Raw genomic sequence first — 14,394 nt, 5'->3', positions numbered from 1 at the left:
ATATAGGGTCGTAAGGTAAGCGATCTAAACCATTGCTTATGCTTTCGAACCCGACCCATTTTGTCGGTCATTAGGACCTGACCAAACACATTAGGTGACCATAGCTATAACCTTCCGAGGTTATACCTTGTGGTCACGATGTTAGGCGTTCCAGACGCGTTCTACGCGAACGACGCTTAAGGTGGCATAAGCTACCTAAACGGGTCGTGATGGACCGTAAGCACTTAGGTTAGGTTTCAGTTTAGTATGTAGGCTTTGTTAAACCATATTACACGAGTCTCCATACTCGTTTGGTTTTCGAACCCGCGTACTGTCCGATCCTTCCGATTTGGTCCGGTATATTAACATAAGCTACCTATTAGGTGCCGTTGATATTCCGTGATCTTTAGCATTATCTGGTTATTATACAAGGAACTCAAAGCAATCTCAGGTGAGTACATAGAACCCCTCTTTTACTGTTTTCCAAACTGTTTTGGGGTGAAACACATGTGCCTATCTGTTACTTTCATGCTTTCCATGTTTTCACATCATATGCCTGCTATGTTGTTAGTACATTATAGTACACGATTTCATTACATTTCATGCTATGTATGCCCATTGTGTGCGTACTTAGTACATTTGATTTACATTACATTTCTGTTGCATATGTTTACTCAGCATATGGACACATTGATTTACATGAACATTTCTGTTGCATATGTTTACTCAGCATATGGACACATTGATTTACATGAACATTTCTGCTGCATATGTTTACTCAGCATATGGGCACATTGATTTACATGAACATTTCTGCTGCATATGTTTACTCAGCATATGGGCACATTGATTTACATGAACATTTCTGCTTCGTATGTTTACCTAGCATACTTAGTACAATTGTTTACATCACATGCCTTCATTTTGTTATGACATTTGGTTTGTTTAACATGGGACAATACATTCATTAACACTAGCTACGCCGTTCGTTAGTAGGTAGTGGTACCATAGGAATTGACAACTCCCATTCCTGAAGTCCTGGGTTTGATAGGACTGGAAGGAATGACCGAATTCGATATACATAACTTAGATAAACCTTTAATTTGTTTAAGGGTTTATCGCCGCAGTCTCAAGGCTTGGATGTATGCATAGTTTACAATACCGCATAAATGTTAATATCAATAGAGCATGCATTTTCCGCAGAACATAACGTTGATTTAAACCACGTTTTACTTCAACGACTTGTTTTGTGCATATGGTTTAAGTGGATACATTTCGCTTACCATACATGATACATTTTGGGATGCACAATACATGACTTACATTGAACATAAACACGTCGACATTGACATACACATTTGGTGGTTTACATTTGAACATAAACATTTGACATGATTTACAATAACACTTGACATTTGGTTTACACATGAACAATTTACATGGTGGATTGGTTTGGGTAAATGATTTAAGTAACGTGGCGTATGTAATATGATACAAACATGGTGGATACGCCGCTGGTACTTCCTATATATAAATGTTTGTATAATATTACATATCGTGGCGTTATCTAAGTCATTTCAGTTTAGACGCATTACATTTTACATAAATAACATTTTCTTCACAAGACATTATTTTCACAAACAACTTATCTTATTCAACTCATTTTACTTGGTTATTCGTTTAACCTTACACTTATCTATACATATCGTTTGATGTTATCGTTTTTCAAATGATTTACAAAGCAAAACAAATTACAAGGTTCATGACTGACTGTTATTAAACATTTCTTTAAGCTCAAGTCATGAATCCCATTTTCACAAAAACTATGTATCTCACAGGCATTTTTATGCTGACGTACCTACTTTCACATGTGTTTTCAGGAGCTATTCCATAGGACGATGATCTTGATTCTAGGGCGGACCGGTGCCTTAGAGCCTAAAAATGAAGTTTGAACTAGCTTAATTATGTTTTGATTTCCGTACTCTCTTTCCAAGACAATGTAACACCTTTGTTTATAAATAAAATACAACTTGTATGCCATGGTTATGAAACAATTTAATTCTGTCCACAACACTCCCCGGCGTTTCCGCCGCGGTTGCATGTTATACGCGGCCGGGGTGTGACAATAAGGGTAATGCTTCATAGGAAAACTTAGATTTTTAGAAAACTTTGCAAACCCTATTGTGTGGTCTAGATTGCTTCACATCAACATATGATTTTAGAGCTTTGGAGGGTAGGATTGTCTTTTTACACATGTTGTATCATTTCATACACACCCCCCAATACATGACTGTAAGTCGTTTCATTCACCATCATAAGTTTTGTACTTCATCCCACCATCTTACCAACTCTTTCATCTTTCTCTCTCTAAAAAACATCAAGAACAATTTTTTTTTTCAATTTTATCAGATTTGAGCAAACCATTTCTCAAAGACCTAGATGTAGATCTTATACTCATTCCTTTCTATTGAAGCCACCAAATCTGAGGATCGAAGCAATTATCGAAGCTCTTCAAGAAAAGAAAGTAAGGTGTTGCTCTCATCACATCTTTAATTCTGTTTTTAGAGAGAGAAAACTGATGTTTTGGAGAGAGAAACAACAATATTCATCTTGTTCATCTGGACACCCAGAACACACGCACAAATGTGTGTGAGAGAAACACGTTTAAAGATCTTACTTTTGTTATTTATGTAATTTGTTTAGATTTATACTTTTTATGATATTTGATAGATTTAAATTCAGAGCTTCGTTTGTTTATTTCAAAATTTTAAATGAAGACCAAGAAGAAATTTTTGTGTGCCCAATTTCTTTCTTCAAAAATTCGGTCTTCTTAGTTGTTTCAGATCTATATGTGTTTCAAACATACGGGTTTGAAGCAGATTTGATGTTAGATTCATTACTTTTGAGTTTTTTTATGAGTTCTTTGATTTTCGGTGATGTTATTTTCAAAAAAATGTTTGTCTTTTTTTTTTCATCCTTTCTAGGTGGTGATTCTACTAGATGGCATATCCTGTTACTACAACCCGTAGCTACACATGTTACATTTTTTTACAGCTACATATGTAACGACCCTTTGTTATATATGTTAATGACCAGCTTGTTGGAATAGGTTAATGGAGTTTATGCAAGAGATGAGTCAGCAAAGGTAGCATATAAACAGCAAAGACAGACCGTCAATGGAAGCTCCACCGCTTCTTAGTTATTTGTGTTTTCGTTTACTAGTAATATGTAATGTGAGACTCTTATTATTTTTTCTAGGACGTGTTGTTAAAAATGTTCTGGCCTTCCGAACTTCTGCCCTGAAGTCGACCTCAGCATATTTGTGTTGCTTTTGGGCTCTATGCATCCATTTTTGTGTAACTTGCTTGTAGGCAATGTAGCTTTTTACAAGTTTATTAGTACATTAATCTCTAACACATGTTATGTATAACTTGTTGAAAGTCTTAACACACGTTGTAATAGAGCCTTGACACATGTTATATCAGTTATATCGTTATGGGTATAGTAAACGGCCCACCATTTTTCTTAGTGCTATGTATTTTCGTTTACTAGTAATATGTAATGTGAGAGTCTTATTGTTTTGTCTAGTACATGATGTTAAAACGGTATGGACTTAACACATTCTGGAAGTCTTAACACACGTTATAAAAGAGGCTTAACACACGTTATATCAGGTATACTATGTTGTTATTAAGTTACTATTGGAGTTTATGCATCCATTCTGGAAGTCTTAACACACGTTATAATAGAGGCTTAACACACGTTATACATGTCAGGCACGTAACACATGTTACAGTATGTATATACAAATCATGGTGTTTTGGAAACCCCTAGCTTATACATGACACCATGTTGGGTTAAACCAAGATTATAACAGAGGCTTAACACATGTTATCCCAGGTATACGGTCTTACAATATTAACTTGTATGTTCCATATTAAATTATTAACTTGTACACGTGTTACGATCAGTACATGCACATCATGGTGTTTTGCAAACCACTTTCATATACATGAATACAAGTCGGGTTATAATGGATGCTTACATGTTATCATATGTATACAAGTGGGTTACAACAAGATTACGATATTAACATGTTAGATCAGTATATACAGATCATGGTGTTTTGTAAACCACTAGCTTATACATGAATACATGTCAGGTTACAAAAAGATTATAACAGTGGCTTAACACATGTTATACATTCCAAAATGTGCAAAACAAATGACCCGTTTCATATTATATATTCCAAAATTACCGGTACATGTGTTACCATAAATGGCTCATTGCATATTACATGTTACATACTAACTTGTACATTTATTACTTGTACAAGTTTCACGCTCAGTATCTACATTATCGGATATTTTAAACATCAACGAAAATAAAATAGATATTACTTGTTTTTTTTTAATTAACAAAAGGTTAACACACGTTATATATCATTCTAATAGGGGCTTAACACATGTTATACATGAACACATGTCAGGTTACATCATGGTGTTCTGTTACAGCATGAACCACCAACACATGTTATAAATGAACGAAGACTTCTTTCCCAAAGGATGTGACTTATTCAATGTCCCCGCATTAACGTCGCCTTCATCCATCCAGCTTGTCAATTCAATATCTTTTATGGATCTGTTTCTGTAAATCAACACACGTTATATATCATTCTAACATGTGCTTAACACATGTTATGGGCCTGTCTCTGTAAATCAAGCAACCCAACAAAAAAACAATTGTTCTTAAGATCAAAATCCACAAACAAGCAACCAAACCAACAAAAAAAACCCGTTCAAAATCTCATCCTAAAGTTTTGGATTTATTTAAAATACATGAACATTAACCATTACTAGAACATGCATTAACTTCGCGTACATCCATCCAGCTTGTCAATTGAATATCTTTATGGGTTTGTTTCTGTAAATCAACACACGTTATATAACATTCTAACATGGGGCTTAACACATGTTATGGGACTGAGTCTGTGAATCAAGCAACCAAACAAAAAAACACTTACTGTTCAGATCAAAAACCCAAACAAGCAACCCAAGCCAACAAAAAAGCAGCTACTGTTAAGATCAAAAGCCCCTAACAAGCAACCAAACCAACAAAAAAAAACCCGTTCAAAATCTCATCCTAAAGTTTTTGATTTATTTAAAATACATGAACATTAACCATGGATACCCCATTAACCATTACTAAAACACTTTCAGCACACAAAAACATATTAACAACCATTTCAACAAAAAATCAAGTGTGAAATGATATTTCAAGAACACTTACCGGATCTATACCTGTTCGATGAACACGAAGAAGATCTTCAAACTTTCTTCTCACACACACACTCGCGCGTGTGTCTTTGTGATAAAGATTGTTGTTTCTCTATCTAAAACATCAACTTTCTCTCTCTAAAAACATTCATCTTGTTATCGTTCTTCTCACACACACACTCGTGCGTGTGTCTTTGTGATTTTTTCAGACCACATGATGCTGAAATTATCTTCAAATGAAGATCACCATTGAAGGATCACCATTGAAGATCATGAAGCTTTTCTCTTTCACATGATGAAGAAAGAGGAGAGAGATAATAGTGTATTGAAAGATTTGACTAGAAGAAAGAGGAGAGAGATAATGATACTAGTACTACACAAGTGGGTTTTGTCATTTCCAATGCCAAAAAGTGTTTTTCTTCTACCAAAAATGCCCTTCCAGTTGTACTAATGTGTATTATAAGATTTCTTTTAAATATAATTCTTACCAAAATTAAGAGAGCCCTTGATCAAGTGTGATGAAAGTTAATCAATGGATGACATTGGGTTTCTATAGTTTTCTTAAAAAAGATAGAGTTTTCTATAAGGCACCTAAAGAAAAGTTTACTTTGAATTTTCATATTTAAGAGCTGCATAGGTGGACCAGGTTAGTGTCCTTTTGAAAAGAAATCGATAGTTTTGTTGAATATTTCATATAATATAACTAGTTTCTTAATTAGTAACATAGGTTTATATATATTTTTTTTCATTTTGATCACTTATATTAAATAAAATATTTATAATAGTTTTTCATGATCACTTATATTAAAAAAAATATTTATAATAGTTTTACAAGATTGGAATAATATTGAAACTCAAATGGTCTTTGTTTTTAGAAAGAAAATGTTAATTACTGTTACAAAGCTCAAATCAAAGAGAAGGCACAGGTTTATTCAAATGAAAGCAAGATCAGTTACAGCGAAATGATCAACCAGTCATCACGGATTGGCTGGTTGAATCATATGTTGAACAAGATCACAGACCAGAGACAATAAGCCCTAACAATCTCACGTATTTTACTTGTGAGTAACAAGAATCAAAAGACACAAAATGATTGAGAAAAGAGCTGATGATGCTCGTATGAACACAGCAGCAACACGAACTCCTTTTAAGGAGAAAGCAACCCTAGCCAGCTGGAGCCCAAAGGAAGACAGCTGGAGCCCAAGCTTTGAGCCCAAGGAAGGAGCAGGCCAGCGACATGAGAGGAGCGGCCCAAACCAGCAAGCGGACCAACAAGCCAGCAAACCCAAGAACAAACAAAAATAAAAAAGGATTAGACCGAGAGAATAAAAGGAAAAGGCACATTTACACTGTCATTTTAACACCCCCCTCAGTTTAAATGGGCAAACAGCTTAATGAGACCGAGTGACTTACACATTTGAGCATGAGCTGTTGGTAAGAGCCCTTTGGTGAAGAGATCAGCCAGCTGTTGTTTAGTTTTGATGCCACGAGTCTTAATTTGTCCGGAAGCTATCTTTTCCCGTAAGAAAAACAAGTCAACTTCGAAATGCTTGGTCTTGTCATGAAACACGGGGTTTGCGGCAATGGATAAGGCAGCTGAACTATCACAGTTTAGAGTGATAGGAATGAGACATCAATGTTCAGTTCACGAAGGATATTGATCAGCCATAACACTTCACACGTGGCACTACACATAGATCGGTATTCTGCTTCGGCAGACGATCTAGATACAACACTCTGTTTCTTGCTTTTCCACGAAACCAATGATCCCCCAAGAAAAATAGAGAACCCAGTGACAGACCTGCGGCTGTCAGTGCACTTTGCCCAGTCCGAATCGGAAAAGGCTGTAAGGTTAAAAGAATCAGCTTGTTTAAACATAATTCTAGTCCCAGGTGCCCCTTTGAGATACCTTAAGACTTTGAAGGCTATCTTAGTATGAGCTTCAGTGGGTTTGTGCATAAACTGAGATAGATAGTGTATAGAATATACAATGTCAGGATGAGTATGGGACATGTAGATGAGTTTTCCAATTAATTTTTGATATTGTGTAACGTCAACCGTATTGGTTTCGTTTTTTTGTTAAGTTTGTTAAAACATGATTTTGTTCAATAGGACAATTAGCAGGTTTGCTTCCACTCATCCCATACTCATTTAGAAGGTCCATGCAGTATTTTCTCTGTGAAAGACACACCCCATCGTTGGTTTTTATGACTTCAATCCCAAGAAAAAATTTCAGTTATCCAAGATCTTTAATCAGAAATTCAGTTTTTAAAAGGTTTTTGACTTCCTTTATCTTTTCTTCATTGTTTCCAGTGAGAACAATGTCATCCACATAGATAAGTAAAACAATAAAGACGCCATTTTTAGACATGATAAACATAGAGTGATCACATTTGGACTGATTAAAGCCAAATTTAAGAAGGGTTTGAACAAGTCTTTCATTCCACATGCGTGGGGCCTGTTTGAGCCCATACAAGGACTTGTTCAACTTGCAAACTTTGTTTTGGTGTTTGGCACTTAGACCATCAGGTAGACACATAAAGACTTCTTCCTTAAACTGCCCATAAAGGAAGGCATTATTAACATCAAGTTGGTACATTGGCCAGTTATGTTGAAAAGACAAGCTGATGACACATCTAACAGTAACCATTTTAACAACAGGTGAGAAAGTTTCTTCAAAGTCTATGCCCTCTCGTTGGTTAAAACATTTAGCGATGAGCCTAGCCTTAAACCTATCGATCTCACCTGTAGACTTGTATTTGACCTTAAATACCCATTTACAACCAATAGGTTTTTTACCACTTGGTAGATCAACTATTTCCCATGTATTATTTCGGTGAAGATCTGATAGCTCTTCATTCATAGCATCTATCCACCGTTTATCCTTGATGGCATCTTTATAGGTGGATGGTTCAATAATTTTATTAACATTGGCAGCCAAGAAAATATTCTCCCTAGGCAAGTTGGAATAATCTACAAACTTATCGTAACCATATTTAGCATGACCAACAACAAAGTCATTAAATTTTTTTGGAGCAGTCACAGGTCTAGACAATCTCCTAATAGGTTGAGTACCCTCAGGAAGGTTTGATTCATCATTGCTATTGCTTGACTCAACCCTCACAGGACCAGGTTCAACACTTGTGACTCATGGCTGTTAGACATGCCATCAGACTCCAAGGACTGCTGTGTATCGTTCAAAGCAGTTGATTCAACCTCATCACTGTGTTGCTGAGTCATAACAGGCGAATCAGTGACAACCTTCTCTTCATCATCGGGATTTGTATCACTTGAAGTTTCAAAATTGTCAAAGAAATTTAGTTGGTTTTAAAGATTTGTATTGTTTTGAACCGGATGGTTACTTTTGAAAGGAAAAACAGTTTCATAGAAGCTCACATCTCTAGAGAAAATGAACTTCTTTTGGTCTAAGCTCCAGACCTTATATCCCTTTTTAAAGTTTGAATACCCCATGAAAACACATTTTTCAGCACGTTCCTCAAGTTTATGAGAATTGTCTAAAACAGTGAAAAAACAAAGACAACCAAAAACTTTCAAGTGATCAAGAGAAGGTTTGAACCCAAACAACATTTCATAAGGAGAACTACCATGCAGCACAGAAGAAGGAAGCCTGTTAATTAAGTATGAGGCAGTAAGCACACATTCAGACCGGTATTTAAGAGGAACTTTTGACTGAAATAACAAAGCTCTTGCAACGTTCAACAGGTGTCTATGTTTTCTCTCCACAACACCATTTTGTTGTGGATTATACGTACATTAGGTTTGATGTATGATACCTTTAGTTTTAACAAAATCAGACATTTGAGAGTTAATGAATTCTGAACCATTATGACTCCTAAAGACTTTAATGTTGACTTCGAATTGGGTTTTGACAAGGTTGTAAAAACTTTATATATTTTCAAAGACTTCAGATTTGGACTTCATTAAGTAGACCCATACAGATCTGGTAAAGTCATCAACTATGGTGAGAAAATATTTGTACCCTTCTTTGCTTGTAACCTAGTATGGACCCCAAACATCCAAGTGTACCAGATCCCCTACTTTAGTTGACCTGTGGTCACTTAGAGGGAAAGGTACCCTGTGTTGTTTGGCCTTGTGACAAATGTCACAAGGGTTTGTGTTAGTAGTCTCAGAATTGATTTGTAAAATTTCAATACTTGTTCAGCAGGGTGACCCAGTCTAGAGTGCCAGAGCTTTATTTTTTCAGTCTTACTCAAGCAAGAGAAATTAGGACCTAGGTAATTACCACAGAAATATAAACCCTCAGTTTGTTTACCAGTCACCAGGGTTTTCTTTGAGCATAAATCCTAAATATAGCAAGAGCTTTCATCAAATATTACTCTAAGTTTGTTATCTTTAGCTAGCTTATACACAGAAATGAGGTTCACATAGTACTCAGGCACCACAAACACATCTTTCAAAATCACAGAATCTGATAGCTTAAGACATCCAATCTTAGTGATTTTAGCATCTGTCCCGTTGGGATGCTTAATAGTTGTGTTATATTCAGTAACATCCACTAAGTTAAACATGTTTTCACTGGTCATAACCATATGTTGGTTTGCACCAGAATCAATAATCCAATTTAAATTTTGTGTTGTAGAGCCTATAGAGTTAAAACAAAAAAGATTGTTGAAGTTTGAGAGGGAATTAAAGCACTTACCCCCTACATTGGACTTATTAGTGTCTTCTGTTTTATTTTCATTCAGCAACCCTAGCAACTTAGAAAACTGATCAACAGACAGAGTATTCAAGGAACTAGCACCTTTATCACACACAGAATTATTCACAGATGGACCATTACTGTTATTAGCAAAACTATTAGACTTAGACCATTGACCATTTTGGTTAGGTTTTTGTCTATAATTTGAAGGATAGCCATGCAGCTCAAAACATTTATCAACAATATGCCCAACTTTATTGCAATGAGTACATTTGAGATTAGGAGTAGGGCCTTTGTTAAATCTTTTCTTGTTATTAAAATTAGTTGACTTAGCAGCAAACCGTACATTAGGAATTTTAGACCCACTATTTGATCCTCTATGAGATTCCTCTCTAGAAATAATAGAGAAGGCAGTTTTGATAGTTGGAAGAGGATCCCTAGTTAACATATTGGTCCTAACAGGTTGATAAATATCATCTAGGCCCATTAAGAATTGCATAAGTTTGATTAACTGACTGAACTCATTGAATTTAGTAGAGGCATTGCATGTACAAGAGGACAATTGTAGCATAGCATCAAATTATTTCCACATAGTATTGATTTTATGATAATATTTAAACATACTTGAACCATTTTGACTAACGGAGTCGATTTTCTGATACAAGCTAAACACAACAGACCCATCAACTTTATCATAGGTGTCCTTTAAATCATCCCAGACTTCTGAAGCAAGTTTCGAATAGACTTGACCCACATATGATTCATCAGATACAGAATTCAGAATCCAGGTGAGCACAATAGAATTACATCGATCCCATTGACTAGCAAGAACATCATTGTCTTTAGACTTAGTACATGTTCCATCAATGAAACCTAATTTATTTTTAGCCATTAGAGCAAGTTTCATAGCATTAGACCAGACCACATGGTTCTTAGTCCCTTTTAATTTTAAGCTAACAATTGTGAGTCCACTAGAGTCACTAGCATGGAGATATAGTGGGTCACTAGCATCTAACTTGCTAATCAAAGTCACAGCAGATTCAGTTTTATCAGTCATAACAGCAAGATAAGGAAACACAAAACAGAACAGTCAAACAAGCATATAAGCAAACAAAATACCAAACAAATAAGCAAACAGAAAACCAAACAGAGACCGGCGAAGCCTGGACATAGGTCCGATCAGAGGTTCGTCACTCAAGGTGCCTCCTCAGACAATGACCAGGGAGCCACAACACAACACAACAGACCAAACCAGACACAAATGCAATAGAGTGAACCCTCTCTGTGTCCCAATAATCAAATCGGTCTTGCCTAAAACCCGGTATCAAAATGCCTAGACACCAGACACAGTGATGCAAACAAAAATAAAAGGAGAAGGGAAGGAACGATCTCACAGTGGGTGCAAACCAAAGGGATCAGGTCTGCAACCTTCACTTAGGGTTGCAGGCACTAATTAGAGAGCCAAAAACAGATCCTGTTGGTTTGCCCTAAAAAGAGACCAACGAGGATCTTCTTCACCAACCAGAGGAGAAACCAAAGATTAGGGTTTCTGATGTAGCACCGTCACAGCCACCAACCGTAAACACCAAACCCTAGAAATTAGGGTTTCACACACCAAGATCAACACTGTCTCCACTGATCCAGAAAGCACTCTGGAAACAGGGACCAACCCACAGGGCGCCGACAGAATGGAGAAACCCTAGATCAGAAGAGGAGAAGGCAGACGGAGCTTTGAAATGCAGCAGGAAGAATCACCAGAGCCCGAGTCAAATCAAAGAGAAGGCACATGTTTATTCAAATGAAAGCAAGATCAGTTACAGCGAAATAATCAACCAGTCATCACAGATTGGTTGGTTGAATCATATGTTGAACAAGATCACAGACCAAAGACAATAAGCTCTAATAATCTCACGTATTTTACTTGTGAGTAACAAGAATCAAAAGACAGAAAATGATTGAGAAGAGAGCTGATGATGCTCGTATGAAGACAACAGCAGCACAAACTCCTTTTAAGGAGAAAACAACCCTAGCCAGCTGGAGCCCAAAGGAAGACAGTTGGAGCCCAAGCTTTGAGCCCAAAGAAGAAGCAGGCCAGCGACATGAGAGGAGCGGCCCAAACCAGCAAGCGGACCAACAAGCCAGCAAACCCAAGAACAAACAAAAATAAAAAAGGATTAGACCGAGAGAATAAAAGGAAAAGGCACATTCACACTGTCATTTTAACAGTTACTTTGTTAAAATAATATTAAAACTTATTTACTATTTCTTGGTTTATCCTAGTTACATATCATCCTCTTTTTTCTATTAACCTTCAAACCATGGATGAGCTATCAGTATCGAAATTCGTGAATATGGGTATAGAAACAAGTATTTGAAAGCAAAATTCGGTAAAATATTGGTATCGTATCGAACCAGTACTGATACAGAAAACGCCAAAAAGTTGGTACGGATTCGGTACCGAAAATAATTCAGTACTGGAAATTCGATACCCGGTACCGATACCCGGTAACAGATGCTCATCCCTACTTCAAACTACTGAAGTTATTCTAAAGATTATTGTTATATTTTTGTTATTTCTCTCCTAACGGAAAGTTAGATAATTTGTATTTCCATTAATTTTTCTCAATCTTTTTAGCTTATTTTATATGTCGTAATAACATTCTTTAAAAAATAATCTCACACAAAAGGTTATATATGTATATATGTATGTGAGATGTGATGGTGTTTGTCATGTGTCTCCGAAGTGTCCACGGCCACGGCCCAGGTTTCTTAAGCTGCGTACTTGGAAAAACACGTTTACTCGTTTTCCTTAACTACACGTTTTGCGTCCTTATTGTTTGGGCAAATACCATAAAAAACCAATATACTTTCTATTTTTTCTCACAAAGGTCCCTCAACTTTTTTTTGCATATAAAAGTCCCTTAACTTGTTAAATTTGAACATTATTGTGATTATTTAAAAAAAAAAAAGAGAACTCGTAACCGGTTGTCCCGATAGTTTTGGTTACGTGGATTTTTTTACGTGGCTTTAAAAAAATAAAAGGAATGGATTTCACATGATAAACCCTAGCAACTGAAATGTCAAAGAAGGAGGAGACGAAGCGTATCAGAACTCAAACTCGAAGAAATACTTGAAATTAATTACAGGTACGAAATCAGTTTCTTGTGAACATAATCGACATCACTGTTCTTTTAATCCACGTTGCTTGATTAACATCATGTTTTTAATCCATGTAGCATGATACTCAATTTCTTGTTTTTTTTTGTTATGGATTATATATGCATGTTTTAGTAGGATGGAGTCATATTTGAATGAAGAAGATGATGATTTTAGTGATGCTACTTATGAAGTAAGTACCGAAGAAGAGGAATTGTCAGATTCGTTGCTATTAGATCTTGAAGATGAGGATTTTGTTTCTATTTTAAATAGGACAAACGATGATCCTTTTTTAAATAAACTTAGTTACGAGAATATGTGGCCGCATTATGGTAATGATGTTGACAACGTGTTGGTAAGACTTTAGTCCAGGGTGACGATGATCTAAACATTGACGAATATAACGAAGGTACACAACACATTGAAAAGGGAAAGTATATCCAATTCATGATCCAAACATGAATTGGAAAGACATGCGGCCGACTCTTGGGGATAGGTATGAAAGTCCTACACAATTGAAGTTTGCTATATGTTTTTATGGAGTAGTAAATGGATATATGTTAAGTTATAAAAAATGAAACAAAAAGGCTCTTAGTTGTATGTGGTAACAAAGATGTTGGTTATTATTGCCCGTTTAGATTATGGGCATCTTGGATGCAAACTGAGAAATCTTTTCAGATTAAAAGCCTTAATGATAATCACAACTGTAGTAGAAATTACAGTTTAGGGTCCCTAGTGACAGCCGCATGGATTGCAAAGATGTACCTTAAAGAACTCATTGCAAAACCTTTTGTTAGAATAAGAGACATGCAAGCGGATATATAGCGTGACTACATGGTTAAAATAAGTAGAGGTCAGTGTTGTCGAGCAAAATCTATGGCAATGTTCGAAATAGAGGGTGGATGGAAAGAACACTATGCGCAGATATGGGATTATGCACATGAGATTTTAAGATCCAATCCCGGAAGTTCTGTGAAAGTGGGAGTAAATGGTATGCCAGATGGAAGTAATGTGTTCAGTAGGATTTATATATGTTTTAAAGCTTTAAAAGAAGGTTGGGTTGCATGCAGGAAGGTAATAGGCTTAGATGGAACATTTTTAAAAGGGTTATGTAAAGGGGAACTTTTAACAGCAACAGGTCGAGATGCAAATAACCAGATTTATCCCATAGCTTGGGCTGTTGTGGAAGTAGAGAACAAAGACAACTGGAAGTTGTTCATTGAATGCTTAAAAGATGATATTCGCATAAGTGATGGGAGGGGTCTTACAATTATATCTGACCAACATAAGGTACAATTGGTT

General features: G+C 36.1%; 1 long non-coding RNA gene across 2 annotated transcripts; it reads left to right on the top strand.

The window, feature by feature from the left end:
• Positions 1-2,310: 2,310 nt before the first annotated feature.
• LOC110934571 lies at positions 2,311-3,507 on the top strand. Of its 2 annotated transcripts, none has more exons than XR_002588447.2 (2): positions 2,311-2,508; positions 2,964-3,507. It is a non-coding gene; the product is annotated as an uncharacterized LOC110934571 (long non-coding RNA). The 2 variants fall into 2 exon arrangements; XR_002588446.2 differs by having other exon boundaries at positions 2,324-2,503.
• The last annotated feature ends 10,887 nt before the right edge of the window (positions 3,508-14,394 follow it).

This window comes from Helianthus annuus, chromosome 4, assembly GCF_002127325.2.
Source record: "Helianthus annuus cultivar XRQ/B chromosome 4, HanXRQr2.0-SUNRISE, whole genome shotgun sequence".
Lineage (NCBI taxonomy): Eukaryota > Viridiplantae > Streptophyta > Magnoliopsida > Asterales > Asteraceae > Helianthus > Helianthus annuus.
Note: the sequence above shows the minus strand (reverse complement) of the source record. Positions and strands in the feature narration are given on the sequence as shown.